Below are 19,924 nucleotides of genomic sequence, written 5' to 3' on the forward strand. Positions count from 1 at the left end.
AGACTTGATGCCACATAACAACAACAATATATAATTATATATACAATAGTATATATGTACAATAAAACACATGTATAATAACATATACACAATAACATATCTATAACATACACACAATAACATATATGTTCATACAATAACACATATACAATAACACATACATATATGTATGCACATGCATGTACATGTACACACACCCACATACACGTGTGTATGTGGGGGGGGCATGTGTATACACACACACACACACACACACATACATACCCAAAGATTCTCACCACTGGGCTGACTGGCAACATCATGATAGTGGTGAAGAGATTTAGATTGTTGACAGCTTCAGTTTACTTGGCGGTACAATAAATACTTTTGTACCAGCAGCCAGGAAATTTAAAGACGAAAGGCATTGGGAAAGTCTGCTGTCAGAGATCTCTCCAAGATACTGAGGAGCAACAAATTCAGTATGGAGACTAAGGTGCGAATGATGCACGACATGGTCTTTGAAATCACTTGCTATACATCAGAGAGCTGGACAATAACTAGACATGATAGAAGGAGAATTGATGTCTTTGAGCTTCAGTGCTTGAGAAGAGTATTGAATATACCATGGACTGCTAGGAGAACAATTAGTTAAGAACAACAACAAAGAAGAATTGCTACGTTTAAATTATGGTACGGGGGGAGAAAAATACTTAATATACTATGATTACCAAAAAACAAAGAATTTTGCCTTAGGAAATATTCAGGCAGAAGAATACTTTCTAGACTATGGTGATGCTATGCCTCACATACTTTCGAAATGCCTTCATTAAAGTGCTGAGCCAAAGAGAAGAAAACCATCATTTCCAAAGAAGAAAATCAGAAAAAAAAGAGGGGATCTTTAGTGACACAGATTGATGCATTGGCTGCAGTGATAAGTTCAATCATAAAAATGGTTTTGAGGTTTATGTAGGACAAGACAGTTTTCATTCTAGTGTATTTAGGTCACTATGCATTAGAACTGATTCAATGGGAACTAACAACAAAAGCTGATTTTTTAAAAATAAAACATCACAAAATCCCCCACAAATACGTGGACTTTTAGCAACACTGTCTGACAGATTAAGTTACAATATATGAGTCATAAGACATGGCTGTGGTGTGTGCTCTCAGGTTTGGAAGATGTGTTCACTTTCTCTCATTTCATTCCTTCCACTGTTTCCTTAAGCAAAGGTAGTTCTTCTGGCTTCTCCGCATCAAATAGATGTGAAAAGAAATAGGAGAAGCTAATTTCTATAGATCTTAATATTATTTTTGTAGAATTAGCAAATCATATAAGGCATATAAGACCTTATTTCATAAAAGATATCTGAGACATTATGGACTTTACATCTTTGAATCCTTAACTGTTGTCTCATGGAAAGGTTTTAGAGTCAAATTCATTATCTAAATATTATTTGAGGTTATGCTTACTTGCCATTCCCTGAATTTGATCTTCATCAAGGTACCATTTCATACTTAAAATTTGTTTTTTCCTGAGAGATTCTGATGTAGAAAAATTAATGGTTTGTAATGAAACAAGTCCTGAATTTTATTTTACATTTTCTTTACATTTCTCTCTCAAGAGGGAGAATCTGATCTTTAATTTTATTTTTTTTTACTTTTGAGAGTCTTCCTTCTCTATTGTCATCTTGTTAGATGTCATTGAGTTGACTACAACTCCAAATGACCCTCTATCTCCATAGACTCAAGCTAATTTTTACAATCACTGAGTCAATCCATCTATTAAGATTCTTCCTTTCTTTCTCTGACCCTCAAACTTTCCCAGTGGGGTGTCTTTTACCAAGGTCTGGCACCTCTTGACAACAGGTCTAAAGTATATGAGATAAAATGTCATTATTCTTTCCACTAAGAAACACCCTGCTTTCACTTCCTCCAATAAAGACCAGTTTGTTCTTTTGACAGATCATAGGATATTCAGTATACTTCTCCAGGCATCAATTTTTCTGTTGTCCCTCTGGATTGTTCAAATTTTAGATGCACAGGAAGTGATTGAATAGGTCATGGCCTGGAATAATACACCATAGAAAATAAACTGACATTCTTTCATTTTAACACTTTGGAGAGGTAATTGACAATAGATTTTCTGTATGGGAAATATCTTTTCATTTCTTGCCTTCTCTATCTTGGGTGTTTCAACAAACAAGATGGTGTCATCTGCATAATATAGGTTGTTGAGGAGTCTTCCTCCCATCCTTACTCCACATTTCTCCTCATAAATGTCAGCCTCTCCAATTATCTGTTCTGCATATAAATGAAAATGTATTGAGGAAGTACACATCCTGATGCACTCCTTTCCTGATTTAGAACCATTCAGTGTTTCCTTGTTCTGTTCTGATGACTGTTTCATGGTCAAATATAGATTTTACATAAGCAAAGTCAAGTGCTCTGGGATTCCCATTCTCCTCAAGGTTAGGCACAATTTGTTTTAATCAATCCAAAACGTCTTTGCATAGTCAACGAAACACAGCTAGACATCCCTCTGGTACTGTTTGCTTTCTGCCAACATCCTGCTCAGAAGGGTGGAGGGACAGCATAAGAGAGAAAGACCCCAATGAGATGGATTGATACAGTAACTAAGGCAATGAGGAATAGGTGTATAAGAGTCAATGAAACTGGCTCAGGATAGGGCAAGCTTCAGAGCTGTTGTACATACAGTCGTTATGAGTTGCAGGCAATTCTATGACACAAAACAGCAACAACCATGGGTACAGATTATAAATTCAAATGAAATGATATGAAATTATTGACTGTTTTCCCATTTAACATGACATTTTGTCTTGGTTCATTCATAAGGATTTTTGTTTTCTTGATGTTGAGATGTAATCAATATTGGTATCTGGAATTTTTGATCTACATAAAGTGCTTCACATTATTCCACTTTCAGCAAGCAAGGTTGTTATCTGGGTAACATATGTTGTTTACAGGTTCTTCCAATCTTGATATCACTTTGTTCTTAATATAGTTCTGTTGCTTAAATTATTTGCTCAGAATACTAATTGAATAGATATGGAGAAACAATATAAGCTTGATACATGCATTTCTTTATTTTAAACCATGAAGTATTTCTTTGTTTATTGGGAAAATAGGACTTTGGTCTTTATAGATTTTTCACAAGCACAATTAATTTTTCTGACATTTCCATTCTTCTCTATTTTATCCATATATGATAATCTTAATATTAGTGCTTTATTCCAACAATTTAAAAGCATCAAATTACTTTGATCCTCCTTATTCTATGTTCGGGTAACACCATGACTTGAGTCAAGGACATCGTAGTTCTTCAAATAACATCTTTGCAACTTCAACAGAGTTTTACAACAGAATTATTCAATATAGCACACAAATTAACTTCTTGATATTTGCTCTGTAGCCATTGATTGTAGATCCAAGAGAAATGAAATACTTAAACATTTCAATTCTCTCTGCACCTCTTATAATATCGATTTCTGGACCAATTATGAAAAAATTATTTTTTCTTTGTTTAGGTGTCATACATACTTTTAACTTCATTAATAAGTGACATGAGGGATATCATTACTAATTTGAGTCGAATCCTGTATGAAATAAAGAATACCATAAGAATGTCTATTTATGCAAAAGGCATTAGATTGTGTGGATCATAACAAGTTGTGGCTCATGTTGTGAAGAATGGGAATCCCACAGCCCTTAATTGTGTTCTTGTGAAACCTATACCTAGACCAGGAGGCTAGTGTGGGAACAGAACAGGTGAACACTACATAGATTAAAATTAAAAAGAGTGTGCTTTAGAGTTGTATTCTTTCTCCAGAACTATTCAATCTATATGCTGAACAAATTATTCAAGAAGCTGGACTCTATGAGGGAAAATGTGGCGACAGGATTGGAGGGAGTCTCATCTATAAACTGTGTTACACAGATGACACCACCTTGCTTGCTTAAAGTGGAAAGGACTTGAAGTACTTGTTGTAGAAGATCGAGGAACGCAGCCATCAATTTGGATTGCATCTGAATGTCAAGAAGACAAAGATTCTTATCACTGGACTGATAGACAACATCATGATGGATGGAGAAGAGATTGAAACTCTCAAGCACTTAATCTTACTTGGATTCACAATTAACACCCTTGGTATTGACAGACAAGAAACAAGGAGATGCATTGTACTGGGAAATTTTGCCGTTAGGGACGTTTTTAAATTATTGAGAAGTAATTATGTCAGTTTGAGGGCTAAAGTGTGTCTGATTGAGGGCAGGTCTTTCCAATCACTTGCTATGCATCTGAGAGCTAGACAATGAATAAGGATGGTAGAAGCAGAATTGATACCTTTGAGCTATGGTGTTGGAGAAGAGCATTGGGCATCCTATGGATTTCCAAAAGAATAAACAAATATGCCTTGGAAAGGGTGCAGTAGGTGTGCTCTTTGGAGGAAAGGATGATGAGGCTTCACCTCACATACTTTGGATGTGTTGCTAGAAGGCCTATTCCTTAGAGAGTGACATTATGCTTGGAAGGGTGGACGGTCAACGAAGGAGATAAAGATCCTCAACCAGGTGAATTGACATAGTAACTGTTGGAAGGAGCTCCAGTGTGTCATCAAGTGTAAATATGACATTGACTCTTCAAGTTTCCCAAATTTTTTTTGTCAGCATATAGTTTGATTAAGTATAGTGAGAGGGTATGGCACTGTTGCACACTTTTCATAATTTAGTGCAGGCAGTGTCCCCTTTTTCTGTTTTATCTTGTTCTTTGCTCAGGCCTTGTTGTCCTTGTTGTGTACCATTAACTCAGAGGTATGTCTATCTGTATTTCATTGACTAAGCAAAGGCATTTGACTGTGTGGTTCACAACAAATTATGGCTGACTCTGAGAAGAATGGGAATCCCAGAACACTTGATTGTGCTAATGTGAAACCTATACTTGGGCCAGGAAGCATTCCTCAGAACAGAGCAGGGAAACACTGCATGGTTCAAAATCAGGAAAGGAGTGTGTCAAGAATGCATCTTATACCCATATCTTTTTAATCTATGTGCAGAAAAGATAATTCAGGAAACTGGACTTAATGAATAGGAATTTGGCATGATGGTTGGAGAAAGACTCATCAACAACCTGCATTGTGCAGATGACATAACCTTACTTGCTAAAACTGAGAAGGACATGAGGCATATGCTGCAGAAAGTCAAGGACTATGGTCTTCAATATGGCTAGAAGCTCAACATCAAGAAAACCATCTGTAGCTTCGTGATAGACAGAAGACATTGAGGTTGTTAATTATTACAGCTTGCTTGGTTACACAATCAACACTCTTAGTACCAGCAGTCAGAAAATCAAAAGACAAATTGCATTGGGAAAGTTTGTTATCACAAACATCTCTAGAATGATCAGTGATATCAGTTTGGAGATCAATATGCACCTGATACAGGCCACAGTCTTTGAAATTACTTGCTATGTGTCAGAGGGCTGGAAAATGACAAGAAATGATAAAATAAGAATTGATGTGTTTGAGTTGTGGTGCTGGAAAAAAACTGTTGAAAATATTGTGGATTACCAGGAGAACAAATGGGTCACTTCTGGAGAAGCTGAAACCAAGCTACTCCCTGGAAGCAAGGATTTGGAAACTCTTTCTCACATACTTTGGCACATGGCCAGCAATAACCAGATTTTGGAGAAGAAAATCATTTTTGGAAGGATGGAGGGAGAGGACAGAGGAGGAAGACCAAAGATGAGATGGATTGACTAGTGAGTGACTGGAGAAGTGGGATAGGGTTATTAGAGATGATGAGATTGTCTCCGGATAGGACAGGGTTCAGAGCTGTTGTCCATAGGGACGCTGTGAGTCATAGGCAAGTCAATACCACACAACAACAATAACATGTTCAGGGTACATGGGATTCATTAAGAGTTATAGAATTCCTATATTTTTCTAATATTATTCATAATATGTTACAGATTCATACTATTGAATGGATTTTCATAATCACTGTGAAAGGAGCTGATGAGGGTAGTTGAGTCCAACTTCTACCTGCTCCATAAAGGTGAACTGTATCCTTCAATAATATCCATCACAGCAAATAGATAGCTTTCAGGTCAGATGTGCTATGCTCCCATGCTCCTGCACTTTTCTTCAATCATTCAAGTCTGATATTTGTTTTAACTCGCTAATTTCAAGAAGACAAAGATTCTCATCACTGGACCAATTGGCAACATCAGGATGGATGGTGAAGAGATTGAGATTGTACACAGCTTTAGTTTGCTTGGCTTCACAGTTAACACTCTTGGCACCAGTAGCCAGGAAATTAAAAGGCTCATTGCCATGGGAAAGTCTGCTGTTAGGGACCTCTCCAAAATACTGAAGAGCAATGGTGTCTCTCTGGAGACTAAGGTGCGTTTGATACAGGCCATGGTCTTCGCAATCACTTGTTATGCATCAGAGAGTTGGACAAAGACCAAAGAGGATAGAAGGAGAATTGATGCCTTTGAGCTGTGGTGCTGGAGAAGAGTATTGAGAATACCATGGAATGCTAAGAAAACAAACAGATTCGTCCTGGAAAGGGTTAAACCGAGTGGCTCCTTGGAGGCAAGGATTCTGAGGCTCCATCTAACATACTTTGGACATGTTGTGAGGAGAGACCGGTCCTTGGAGAAGGACATCATGCTTGGAAGGGTAGAGGGACGGCGCAGGAGAGGAAGGCCCTCTATGGGGTGGATTGATTCAGTGACTGGGATAATTGGGATGGGAGTGTCGGAGACAGTGCGATTGGCACAGGACAGAACAGAGTTTAAGGCTGTTGTACATAGGGTCGCTGTGAGTCGCAAGCGACTCGATGGCACATAACAACAACAACAACAAGAATTTTACTCACTGTTGTGGTACTTAGAGTGAGATTGATTAGGGGAAAGATATCGAGAGTGGGAAGGCAAAAAATACCATTTAGTTCAAGTCCAGATTCAAGTCCATTTCAGCAGACTCAAACTAAGCTAACAGAAAATATCCTCAGTGAAGTGGATTGACATAGTGACTGCAAAAATAGTATTATTTATAGCAAAGATCATGAAGATGGCATAGGATAGGACAAAATTTTGTTCTATTGCTCCTCGGGTCACTAGGAGTCATAGTCAGCTAGATGGCAACTAGCAACATACATATAATTATAAACTGGAAAAAGATACTTGATCACATAGTAATGCTTTCCTTCATATAGGATCTTCATGTTTCAATTTTTAATATTTTTAAAAATATTCACCATATATTAAACTTACTGAAATTAGTGAAAAAATATGATTCCTCAATACGTAAAATGTCCCAGTTCAATTCAGTAGCACAAATCCAAATTATCCAGCCCAGTATGTCTCAGAGTAGTTATAAGTCAGCTTTTTCTTATTATTATTTCTTGTGTTCTTTGATGTGTACTTCATCTAAATATTGTACTTGTTTTTGATCATTCATCTTCATTAAACTTTAATTGCTACAGATAGCCTACATCCGATGTAGCAATACTCCAATCCTATCCAAGATGGCATTTTCTAGAACTCTTAAATATTATATTCTCAGAAGCATAGAAAGCATAAAGTTGGCTAAAATTCAGATTCTATACTTTCTTGTACTACTCAAATGATCAGGAATAACCAAAACATTTGAAATATAAACTGTGCTTAAAAAAAACAATAAATAGTAGGGATGCAAATATAAGAGGCAAAACTCAATGTGAAATGCATTCTATATCATCCACTAATATTTACTACAGTGAGTCTTTTTCAAAGAAGGATCCTCAGTTTTTAGTGCTTGTAATGAAAACTTTTATGATAGGATTCTGATTTTGAGAAATGGTGTGTGGAATTATGCTAGTTTGTAAAATGAGTATTATCCAATTTCTCATCATCTGCCATGGCAGGGTTTGGAGACTGAGCTGACCTGTCATTTTTAGTTCCGTGAGGTTTATCTCTCTCCTTTGACTTGGGGTGTGATGATTCAGCTGTTTTGGCCTTCCTCTCAGTGTCATGCTTCCTTTTGTCCAAATGTGATTTCTCCCTATCCTTGACTTTTTTATAAGCTTTCATGTCCTTGGCCATTAACAGTCAAACAATCTGCTCATCTTGGGCTACCTGAGCTGCTCTCAAGTCCACCTGGGTAACCAAAAGTTCTTTCTCTTGCAGTTATCTGGCAATTTCAGCAGCATACCACTCCTGATGTGTGGTTCATTCATGATGGAATAGAGATTGCTTCTTACACCCCTCTTGGTTTTGTTCCTCCATCTTCATAATAGTAACTCTATTCATAAGTATTGGCTCCAGAGGATTCTGAAAGGTGTGTATTTTCCTCTAATTTCTTTTCTTACAAAATGTGAGCTATATCCTCATCTTTCTTCTCATGAATATGTTATCTTTCTGCCTCAGTTGTTAGCTTCTCCTTGATTTTCTGAGCAATTTCAAAGTCCTGTTGTTCAAGGTCTTTATGACGCTTCTGGAGCTGAGTCTGGGTTTTCCAGATTTTCCTCTTAAAGTTGCTTAGCTACTTTGAGATAATTTTAGATCAAATGGCTTGTCTGAACATATGAGGCTAAATGATGTTCAATCTCTTATTCCTGAGGCTGTGAGCGAAGGGGTGGGGTGGTCTTCCAGAACAAGAAAATTGCGGCAGACTTCCTTGATTCTGGGCAGCTTGAACTGGCAGATGCTGTCTTCAACCATGTTGTGCTAGGGTGCTGGGTGCCTGTCACTATTGCCTGCTTCCTGGCCCCCATAGGTACTCAATGGGGTCCCACACAGAAGTGCCCAACATGTTGCAAAACCAATTCAAGGAAGGAGTGGGCTGGCTGGGGACAAGCCTGTAACAAAGGCAGCAGGAGAACATCATCAGGCTTGGCAGCCTGGTGGCCCAGCTGGCCCACTGCAACCATAAGTCAGCTTTTCCATCAATCATTTGACTAACAAAACCTTGAACTGTGGCCAAAACAAATAAAAGAAGCCTCCGTCTACATCTTGTCAATATATCTTCACAGCAATTCCACACTTTCTCCATATCTCCATCACCATCATCACCAAGGTCTCTGCCTACAGTGTGGAAAGCATCCTCTCTACTATTAATTCTACAGCTGTTGATGATTTGCAAGATCACATGTCTGCAGTTCAGGTAGTTGGAAAACAGCCAGACTAACAAAATAGATATAAAAGCCAACTTTTAAACTAACACTGTAATCATGAAAATACAAGTAAGTGCCTTTCTGACTTTATGTATTTTAAGGAAACATTTATCTAATATATGCAGTGATATCCCTTGCTCCATGACAGCTACTGAAACTAGCTTGAATTTCTGGAAATTTTTTTCTCTATGTACCTATCAAATAATTTTAAACATGATTTTTATCAAAATTTTCCTTTTTAATAAGACCAGTGATATTGCTCAATAATTTCCACATTCTGTCTGATAAAGTATTTTTTTTACAGTGGTACAAATAAGAATCTATTCCACTTAGTTTACCAGCTTGCTGCTTCTTATTTTTGAATTTTAATAGACAATGCCCTCTCATGTTGCACATGATTATTGAAATGTCTCAAGTGCTATTCTGGAAGCTTCATGAACACTGTTTATGGCCAATGCTTTCTTTGCATCTTGGACTTCTTAAGTATCATTGGTTCTTTATTCAAATTTTCAAATGTTGAAAGAGTTACCTATTATTGTTTTTCTCTTCTTAAACACCATGACTCTATATTTCTTTTATCTTCTTTTTATGATTCCTGTATAACTCCCTGATTTACTCTTAGAATCTTCTTACATTGCTACTTGAGTCTTAGTTTCTTTATTTCTCTTTAGCTTTCTAACTCTTTAGATACCCATATTTCTCTATACCTTTACCTTATATTCTTGAGCCTATGAAATGTTCTTTTCAGCTCTTTTCAGGATTTGTTCAATTTGCTTTAGGCAATTAATATTCAAGAGCAAGTTTCAGAGCCTCTGAGGACATTGGTTTTGTTTTTATTTGTTGTCTTTTTAGTAGTCTTGATCTTCTTCTTGTATGGTGTTTCAAGTTATCAATCTGCCCATTGACCTTCTCAAAATCAATACTATCTCTTTAAGGGACTTGAAATAGTTACTGTAAATCAGAATTGACAGTTTCAGTAGGTTTGTGTTCGTGTTTGTTTTGTCATAACTCTTCTTTTAAGCAACAATAAATGGCTTTTCAGTTTTCTGTTGCTATTATATCTCATAATACCGTGCATTTTCTAGGGATAAACCATTTTTTCATATGATATTCTTGATATCTTGACATATCTCACATGGAGAAGATTGAGATTAAGATTTTAACTTGTACTGTGTATCTAGTGTGGTCAAGTCTCTTTTCTTAGTTTGACATTCTCTGACTCTCCCTGTAGCTTCTATCTACATGACAGCTCAGACTTCACAGGACCATATAAAAGAGCATTGCTAGACTAAATTGTTTTAACAACAAATAAATAAGCAAAAGTTACCAGGACAATGAAGGACTAGACCTGGGACTGTTCTATTATCATTTATATGGGAGTCTATTATGAAAATTGACTGGAAAAATATGCTCTTACTTATTATTGCTGTCCAATATTAACTAATTGATATTTGACCACCACTGAATTTACAAGGCTATACTTACAAGGGTTCACTCATCTTTGTCCCATAGAGTAACTGGTGGATTTGAACAACCTGAGAGAAATAGTTTCTCAACTTCCTGCAGGCTCTCACAGCAAACCTCAGATAAATACTTAGAGATTTATTTGAATAAACTAAGTAAAAACAGTAATAGTAAACTATGTTGGTATTACTGTTATTATTTTATCTGGATAAAATCTAGATTTTGAAAATTATCATAAATGTAACTGTATATTTGAAGAATTCTCAGAAAGCGGAAATTTATGAAATGGAAAAGAAGGCAAGAGTAAGATAATATAAAAGTTAAAAACAGATCTTTGAAGTTGTTACAGCCAAAGATTAAAAGAGAAAAATGATGGGAAGTGAAACCTTCTTCTGGTATATTAGAAGTTGGGAAATGGTAACTACAAAAATTTTAATGTCAAAGCTTGTGATACAAGAAATTACTGAGTGGGAGTAGTACTGATTGAAATCAGTAGGATACAAAAAAGTTAACATTACGGGTACCTTATAGAAAGCCACAATAAATGTTATTCAGGACATAATCACTTCAAGAAAGCAAAGTAGCACATCATTATCACAAAATGTAAGAGAAAATTGCTATAGTGCGGCTTTTTCATAATCACAACTAGAAATGTCATATGTGAAAATACTGTAGGTATCCTGCATAGATAATGAATACTCCATTAAATAGTGCAAACTAGTTGTAATACTTAAATTTATTTATTTGGCTGCAGTAGCATTTAGATTTTGTCATATCTGTAATTGTTAAAAAGTCATGTCAAAATGTTTCTTGAAATGTACTTTCAACTAAAAATGACTTTGTTGATGGTGATTATAAAAATTACAGGAAGCAAAAATGGTCCAACAGTAATATACAATATTTTTTATAATGCTACATTAAGAACATTTATGATAATTCTATTGATTATTGAACTTTAGAGAGTAATTGCCTCAATGGTATGCTTGAATAGATATATTCAAGTTTTTAGTTGAGAAGAGTTTAACATTTGTCTCTACAGTGTTTGATCTGTTTAGAGATATTTTTAGTAAGGAGATAATTTCAAATTAGTGTTTTTGATGACAATGTTACTGAATCTATGGAATAAAAGTGGTCTTCCTTAATTTTAAGTCTATTCAGATATAGCATTGAATTTTAGAAAATATTTAATATATATTAAATTATCTGAAGAAAATGTCTTTAAGTTATTTGTATCTAATTCTTTGAGAAATAAACATTACTATGTTCAACCGTCAGATAGTTGAACAATAAATAGGAAGGATAGAAGGAGAATTGATTCCTTTGAGCTGTGGTGCTGGAGAAGAGTATTGAATGGACCATGGTCTGCCAAGAAAACAAACAGATTCATCCTAGAGAGGGTTAAACCAGGCTGATCCTTGGAGGCAAAGATTCTGAGGCTTTATCTACCATACTTTGGACATGTTGTAAGGAGGGACCAGTCCTTGGAGAGGGACATCATGCTTGGTAGGGTGGAGGGACAATGCAGGAGAGTAATGCCCTCTGTGAGGTGGATTGACTTAGTGACTGGGGTTATCGTGATGGGTGTATTGGAGATGGTGCGATTGGCACAAGACAGAGCAGAGTTTAGGGCTGTTGTACATAGGGTCGCTATGAGTCGCAAGCGACTCGATGGCACATAACAACAGCAATATAATAAATTATCTGAATAAAATAGCTTTACATTATTTGTATTTAATTCTCTGAGAAATAAACAAATAAAACTATGTTCAACGAGAGAAATACAGTAGAAGCATGAAAGGATATAAATGTATTATTGAAACTTTTTGTTTAAATTAATTTTAATCCTTCAATGTTCTAAATATACTACTTTCAAATTGTATAACTTTACATAGATATTAAATTATGCTTTGCTGTTGTATTTCTTAGATGCTGTCAAGTCAATTATGACTTAGGAAGACTACTAAAAATAGATTGGAAACTGGCCTTGTCCTGTGCCATTCTAATGATCTCTGTTGTACTTAAGCCCATAGTGGTAGTCACTATATCAATAAATCTCATTGAGAATCTTCCTCTCTTATGTTCTCTACCTTTCTTGACATGATATTTCAAAGCATTGGTTTCTCCTAAAAAAATATATCCTTAAGCAAGTGAGATGAAGTTTTACCTTCATGGCCTCTAAGGAGTACTTTTGTTGTACTTCTTTCAAGATAGATATTAAAATAGCAATCCATGGTGTAGTCAGTATTCTTTGTCAACACCACAATTCAAAGGTACAGATTCTTATTTATCTTTTGTAGCTATTGTCTAATGTTCTAGTACATAGGAAGCAATTGATAATACCAAGGTTTGGGTTAGATCCACCTTAGCCATTAAACTGATACTTTTGATCTTTACAATTTTAGATAGGTCCTCAATAGTGAATTTCCAGAATGCAACACAATTTTGATTTCTTGATTTACATTACCAAGGGTATTGACTGTTTTCAATACTGACTATACCTCAACATCTATGAAATTAAAATCTTCACAACTGGATCAGTAAGTTCATGATGTTTGTTGTTGTGTTAAGTTTTGTTGAGTCGCCTGTGACTCATAGTGACCCTAGGTACAAAAACTAAACTTGCTCTAGTTTGTGCCAATATCACTGTCTCTGACACATCTACACCAATTATCCCAGTCACTGAATCAATCCACCTCCTAGAGGGCCTTCCTCTCCTGCACTGTACCTCAACCCTCCCAAGTATGATGTCCCTCTCCAAGGACTGGTCCCTCATTGTAACATGTCCAAAGGATGTCAGATGAAGTTTCAGAAACCTTGCCTCTAATGAACAGCATGGTTTAGCCCTTTCTAGGATAAATCTGTCCATTTTCTTAGCTGTCTATGGTGTATTCAATACCCTTCTCCAACAGCATAGCTCAAAGATATCAATTCTCCTTCTATCATCCCTAGTCATCTTCTAGTTCTCTGACGCATAGCAAGTGATTGCAAAGAACATGGCCTGTATCAGGTGCAACTTTGTCTCCAGAGTGACATCATTGAACTTCGGTACTTTGAAGATGTCTCTAACCATCACAATATACATTTAATTCTTGACTGCTGGTGCCAAGAATGTTGATTGTGGAGCCAAGCAAACTAAAGCTGTTAACAATGTCAATCTCTTCACCATCTATCAAGATGTTAATTGGCCCAGTGGTGAGAATATTTGTCTTCTTGATATTGAGCCTCAATCCATTTTAAGGTCTAGAGTCCTTGACCTTCTGCAGCAAGGCTTCAGATCCTCCTCAGTTTCAATAAGCAGGGTTTTGTCATCTGTATAATGCAGATTGTTGGTGAGTCTTCCTCTAATCCTGATGCCTCACATCTCCTCATATAACCTAGCCTTCCAGATAATCTGTTCTGCCTATAGTTGAAAAGGTATGGAGATAGGTCACATCTCTGGCATACACCTTTCCCAATTTTGAACCATGCAGTGTTTCCTTGTTCTGTTTTGATGACTATCTCTTGTTCCAAATGTTGGTTTTGCATTAGCATGATCAAGTGTTCTGGGATTCCCATTCTTCTCAGAGTTAGCCACTGGATCAGGTTTGTGACCTTGAACACCAATGAGCAAAGACCAGATGAATTGTGGGAGGGTATCAAGAATATCAGGAAGAATACAAAAAGCCATTACAAAGATAGGGGAGAAAGAAAAGACCAAAATGGATGTCAGAAGAAACTTTGAATATTGCACTAGAGTGCCAAGAAACCAAAGCAAAGGGAAGAAATCAAGATATTAAAGAGCTTAACAGAAGACTTTAAAAGACAGGGCGGGAAGACAAAGTAAAGTATTACAATGAAAGTTGCAAGGAGCTGGAATCAGAAAATCAAAAGGGCCGAACTCGCTCAGCAGTTAAACTCAAGGAACTGAAGAACAAATTAAAACCTCAAGTTGCAATACTTAAGACTGCTTTGGGAAGAATATTAAATGATCTAGGAAGTATTAAAAAAACATGAAAAGAATATACAGAGTGACTGTACCAAAAAGAATTGGCAGATACAGAAAAATTTCATGAAACAGTACATGAGCAAGAACCTGAGGTGATAAAGGAAGAAGTTCAAGCTTCTTCAAAAGAATTGGCAAAAATTAAGGCCCAGGAATTGAAGTTATACCGATTGACATGTTTCAACTAACAGATGATGCCTAGATGTGCTCATCAAGTTGTATCAAGAAATCTGGAGGATACCACTTGGCTAGAAGAAATGCGTATTTATTCCCATTCCAAAGAAAGGTGATCCAACAGAGTGTGGAAATTATCTAACAATATCATTGATATCACATGCAAGCAAGATTCTCCTGAAGATTATCCAAAAATGACTGGAACAGCACATCAACAGGGAACTGCCAGAAGTGCACCCTGGGTTTAGAGCAGTCGTCGTACTAGGGATATTATTACTAATGTTAGATGGATCTTGGCTGAAAGCAGGGAGTACCAGAAGAAAATCTATCTGTGGTTCATTGATTATACAAAGGCGTTTGATTATTGATCACAACAAACTGTGGCTAAGTCCATAGTATATGGAAAAATGAAAAAAATAAGAACCTGTCAAAGATTTAATTCTTACTCTCTGAATTAACTTAGGCTAAATATCAATTGAATATTCTTCAATACAGAGCAAAATTGTGTTGCTTGGGAATAGATAAAATAGAGCATTTTGTAATTTTAGACTAAAATTTTCTTAAAGATGAGTTTGAAGATTCACCTAGAGAAACTAGTGATTTCTTACTTTCAAATTTTTATTGCTGCTTTGAAATTTTAATATTTTAAAATTAGGCATAGATTCTTAATCAAATAGATAACATAGTCAATCTATGTTTTCTGTTCCTGTTTCTACTTAATGACAAGAGGCCCAGAGGCGATTTTTGCTGCTATTAAAAAAAAAAAAGAAAGAGAAGATATTATATTAGAGGTATAGATTAACAGTAACATTGTTATGTTTCCCTAGTAGGTTTTCAGAGGTTTTTAATCACACCAGGAGAGATTGCCCATCTTTCTCCCACAGAGCAACTTGTGGCTTCAAACTGCATACTTTTGTGTTAGAAGCTCAATTTCTTATCACTAAATCCACCAGAGCTCCCTAAAAAAAGGAGGGAAGAGCTTAAAACATAAGATATGTGACAACTTTAATTCAATGTTGCACTCAAATTATGCTAAATTACAAAAGAATATTATCATTCTCACAATTTCTGACATACTAGAGATCGCTGCAGCAGTCAATGTCAATCCAGCTAGTTGATAGTCTTCCCCTTTGTTGCCAGTCCTGACCTTTCCAAGCATGATGTCCCTTTTTAAGGAATGGCCTCTCCTAGCCTCATGCCCAGAGTATGCGAGACAAAGCTTAATCATCTTTACGTCCAAGGAATACTCTGGCCTAACTTTCTCAAAGAATATATAATTGTTCTTTAGGGAGTCCATTCCATATTCTTTTCCAACACCACATATCAAAGATATGGATTTTTATTCTGTGATCCATATTAATTTTCTAGGTCTCAGATGCATAAGTGACCAGAAAGACCATGCCTGAATCTGATGCATCTTGGTCCTCAAATGGACATTACTATTCCTCAATAATTTGAAGAGGTCCCTGACTGCAGACTTTTGTGGTGCAGTATATTTCTTGATTTCCTGATTGCTGGTAGCAAGGATATTGGTTGTGGATCCAAGTAAGACAAAATCACTGACAATTTCAATCTTTTTTCCATCTACCATGACATTATCTATTGGTCTAATGGTAAGAATTATTGTTTTCTTGACATTGAAATGCAATCCATACTGAAGGCTATATTCTTTGATCCTACAGGTGCGTTAAGCTCCTAACTCAGCTGGTTATTGATGTTTCTTTCCCTGATCTTTATGCTACATCTCTTTTCAGAAATACCAGCCTCCCGAATACTTTGCTCAGCATACACACTGCACTGGTATTGAGAAAGAATGCAACTCTGACACACTCCTTTCTTATTTTTAAATCATACAGTGTTCCCTTGCTGTGTCTGCACTAAAGCGTCTATACATGTGGTCTAAGTATAGGTTTTGCAGGTTTTGCATGAATACAATTAAGTGTTCTTGATAAAGAACAAGGCTGTAACTTTAACAACTAAGATTTGTCTCTGCCAAACCATAATTTTTCAATTGTTTCAAATATATACATTTGAGAGTTGGAAACAGTAAGACCAAAGAAAAATTCTCCTTTTTTACTGTAATGCTAATCTTCACATAATTCCATCAGGCTTGGCTGGTAATCTGGGGGTTCAAGCAAGATATGGCCTTCATATATAACTAGCTCCTGGTCTTTGGAGGTGGGAACATCTGGATTCACCTTTGCCTTAACCATATCAGGCAATGTCCATCTTTCCAGATAGGGGATCCAAAAAAGATATATCTAGAGGACACATCACCATATCCTGGGAAATTATCCTAATGTGACAGCAGCATGATGTAAATGGAAGAGTAGAGGCACTAAGACATAAGATGTCAGTCCTTGAGAGGCAAAGGAATATTCCTCAGAACTGTCTGAGACAAAAATCCTTCCCTAAATCTAGCTCTTTGAATTTGGATCTAGAGACTCCTAAACTAAAGAGAGAACTTCAGAAACATAAGAGATTAACAGCATCATGAGGTTGTTGTTGTTATGTGCCGTCGAGTCGTTTGTGACTCATAACGACCCTATGTACAACAGCCCTAAACCGTGCTCTATCCCGTGCCAATCGCATTGCCTCTGACACACCCATCCCGATTACCCCAGTCACTGAATCAATCCACCTCATAGAGGATCTTCCCCTCCTGTGCTGTCCCTCCACTCTCCCAAGCATGATGTCCGTCTCCAAAGACCTGTCTCTCCTTATAACATGCCCAAAGTATGTCAGACAAAGCCCCAAAATCCTTGCCTTCAAGGAGTAGCCTGGTTTAACCCTCTCCAGGATGAATCTGTTTTCTTGGCAGTCCATGGTACATTCAATACTCTTCTCCAGCACCACAGCTCAAAAGCATCAATTCTCCTTCTATCCTCCATTGTCATTGTCCAACTCTCTGATGCATAACAAGTGATTGCAAATACCATGGCCTGTATCAGGCACTCTTTAGTCTCCAGAGAGACACCGTTGCTCTTGAATACTTTAGAGAGGTCCCTAACAGCAGACTTTCCCATTGCAATACATTTTTTTTTGTTTGTTTTCTGGCTGCTGGTGCCAAGAGTGTTGACCGTGGAGCCTAGCAAACTGAAGCTGTGAACAATCTCAATCCCTTCTCCATCCATCCTGATGCTACCAATTGGTCCAGTGGTGAGAATTTTTGTATTCTTGACATTGAGCCTCAGTCCATACTGAAGGCTGCAGTCTTGACACTCTGCAGCAAGTGTATGAGGTCCTTCTCAGTTTCGGCAAGGAGAGTTGTGTCATCTGCATAACGCAGATTGTTAATAGATCTTCCACTGATCCTAAGGCCACGCTTCTCCTCATAGAGCCCAGCCTCTCGGATAATCTGCTCTGCATACAGGTTGAAAAGGTATGGAGATAGGACACATCCCTGGCGTACACCCTTTCCTATTTTGAGCCATGCAGTGTTATCCAGCTCTGTTCTGATGACTGCCTCTTGGTCCAAATACAGGTTTCACATTACCACAATTAAATGTTCTGGGATTCCCATTCTTCTCAGAGTCAGCCACAGTTTTTTTTATGATCCACACAGTCAAACGCCTTTGCATAATCAATGAAACGAGGTGGTTAGGCATCAGAAAAGTTAATTGATACGTAAGCAATCATATCAAAGGTTTGATAGGAGGAAAGAAGTGTTAAATGGAGTAGCCTGGAGGAGAAGTGTATACTAGTGGAGTGGGAAAAGGGGTGGGATAAAACACATGTGCCAAGGGTTGGGAAGTTGATACTGAATCTATTGGTTATATCTGTTGTTGTTGTTGTTAAGTGCCATCGAGTCATAGGCGACTCAGAGCTACCCTGTGAATGAAAGTCCTCCACAGTTGTGTGACTTTCACCCTTTCTCCACGTTCGTAGAGTTTCCCGAGGCAAGATATTTATGGAAGTGGATGCCACTCCTGATTCCAAGCTTGTTTTAGCCGGAGAGTGCCACCAAACACTGTCCACCATGGGTAACCGTTATCACATTTGACATGTCGGTATCTCAGTGTTTAACCTTCACAGTAACCACAAGTTGCCTCTATATGGCAAGTGGACACACCAGGGCTATATGACCTAGAGAAATGTTTCACCAAAACAACAACAGGCCTTAGGGATGAGGATTAGAATCACCCACCCACCTGTGGCTTGGTAACATTGCTTTTGGTCCAGTAGACCAACTGGTCTCTCTATGTTGTTAAGTGCTATTGAGTCATAGGCGACTCATAGCGACCCTATGAATCAAAGTCCTCAACACTTGCGTGCCTTTCATCCTTTCTCCACTTTTGTAGGGTTTCCCGAGGCAAGCTATTTATGGAAATGGATGCCACTACTGCTTCCAAGCTTGTTCTATCTATAATGCAAAAATACGTTTCATTTGCTCCTTTCTATAAAATACTGCTTATACCTTAGTATTCAAATTAAGACATGCTAGGAAGAAGAACTGGCCATGAATTTCAAATTCAATCCATCTCATCCGGGGTCTATATATTGTTGTTTGTTGATGCTAAGTTGAGTACAAATCATACCAACTCTATGAACAACAGATCTAAACCATGTTCCCTTCATACTTCCTGACACACTAAAGCACATTGAGGCAGTTACCATGTCAACTTACCTGGTCAGTGGTCATGCTCTCCTTCACTGACCCTCCACCTTTGCAGGCATCATGTCCCTCTCCAAGGAATACCGCCTCCTAGCAAGATGGAAGTGGGTGCCACTCTTGCTTCAAAGCCTATTTTAACCTGGGAGCCCCACCAAACACTGTCCACCATGTATAACCATTATCACATTTGAAACAACAGTGTCACAGCAAACACATGTTACTTCTGGTTTTGGTCAATCATTCTTTTAAGTGGTATAGCACTGGTCTTTTCATTTGCTGAACAGAAGTAACTCATGGTTGCTGTGATGCTAACCACTGTGACACTGATGTGTCAAATGTGATAATGGTTACCCATGGTGGACAGTGTTTGGTGGAGCTCCCCAATTAAAGCAAGCTTGGAAGCAGGAGTGGCATCGACTTCCAAAATAGCTTGCTTCTGCAAAATCTATGAACTTGGAGAAACAATGAAAGTTATACAAGTGTTCAGGTCTTTCATTCATAGGGTCGCTATGACTTGAGGACAATTAACAACAGTA

The 19,924-nt window shown here is 37.3% G+C and overlaps 1 pseudogene; it reads right to left on the reverse strand.

The window, feature by feature from the left end:
• Positions 1–7,789: 7,789 nt before the first annotated feature.
• LOC102857988 lies at positions 7,790–8,701 on the reverse strand (annotated as a pseudogene).
• Between the last annotated feature and the right edge of the window lie 11,223 nt (positions 8,702–19,924).

Source organism: Elephantulus edwardii, unplaced genomic scaffold (genome assembly GCF_000299155.1).
Source record: "Elephantulus edwardii isolate Elephantulus edwardi_28Jun2011 unplaced genomic scaffold, EleEdw1.0 scaffold00012, whole genome shotgun sequence".
Lineage (NCBI taxonomy): Eukaryota > Metazoa > Chordata > Mammalia > Macroscelidea > Macroscelididae > Elephantulus > Elephantulus edwardii.